Raw genomic sequence first — 1,101 nt, 5'->3', positions numbered from 1 at the left:
TGCTTGTTATGTAGCAAGTAAGAGGAAGCACGACTAAGGAAGAATAATCTTAATGAGTGGTGAAGGTCAGAAGGTGACAGAAGCAGATTAGTTGAGTTACTGAGTGACCACTTTGTAAGGTTAATGCAGTGACCTCAGTGACAGAGACTTATGTGGGAACAGTGGTGGATGAATTGGAAGTTCTTAGGATATTGCAGAATCTCAGTGTAAAAGCCTCAATGTTAGTGGCCATTTCGGTTTGAAAGCTCCAGTTCTTGTTTGATCACTGAAGTAAAGCAAATCTGAGCCCAGTTAGTACGTGGGAGGGTGACCACCCAGGAACCCCTGGTGCTGTTGGCATTAATTATTTGCCGGCCAGGTTGGCCAAGTGGCTAGCGTATCCACTCTCCAGCCAGAAGGCTGCGGATCGAATTCCGCTGTAGCATAGATGTTTGTGATTGTCTGTGAAAATGTTAGTGGTAGTAATTGTCGGCGGTAGATGGCGTTGGGGTAGTTAGGCTAACAAACGCACATTAACATAACTCACGTCAGCATCTGGATTCTTTCTGCAATTATATTATATTATAATTATAATATATTATTGCTTTAAGATGAGATCGAGCAATGCATAATTGCCGGCCTGGTTGGCCGACAATTATTTTTATGTGTGATGCAAGTTTCGAAAGCTCGAAAAATTGAAAGAATGAATGAGAGCAAAAGTTTCATGCAAGATTTGAAAGTACGAAAACTCGAAAGGATGAATGAGAGCAAAAGTATGACACAGGGCTCGAGAGTTCGAAAATTCGAAAGAATGAATGATAGCGAAAATGTGACGCAAGATTCGAAAGTTGAGTTGGTTAGGATGAGGCAAGAGATGAAATGGATGCGGAATGAAGTTAAGAAAATTCGAGAAATGCACGGAAGAAAGAAAAATAATGAAAACAAATAATGTTGGTATGAAAGAGATAACAAAAGACCCGCGAGTGGCGTTATATGGTGATTCAATTATTAAAGGTGTGCTGAACAGGAGGGTGCACAAGGTATGTTTTACTGGAGGTAGAATGAGCAGAGTGATTGAGGCACTGGATAAAAGAAGTACGCGAGCAAAAGAGTTGGTAGTTT

The 1,101-nt window shown here is 41.0% G+C and overlaps 1 pseudogene; it reads left to right on the top strand.

Moving 5' to 3' along the window:
• The first annotated feature begins 220 nt into the window (after window positions 1–220).
• Window positions 221–339, top strand: LOC150100213 (5S ribosomal RNA; annotated as a pseudogene).
• Window positions 340–1,101: the final 762 nt, after the last annotated feature.

The sequence above is a fragment of the Typopeltis vanoorti genome, chromosome 13 (assembly GCF_054136105.1).
Source record: "Typopeltis vanoorti isolate ZY-2024b chromosome 13, IOZ_Tvanoo_1.0, whole genome shotgun sequence".
NCBI lineage: Eukaryota > Metazoa > Arthropoda > Arachnida > Uropygi > Thelyphonidae > Typopeltis > Typopeltis vanoorti.
Note: the sequence above shows the minus strand (reverse complement) of the source record. Positions and strands in the feature narration are given on the sequence as shown.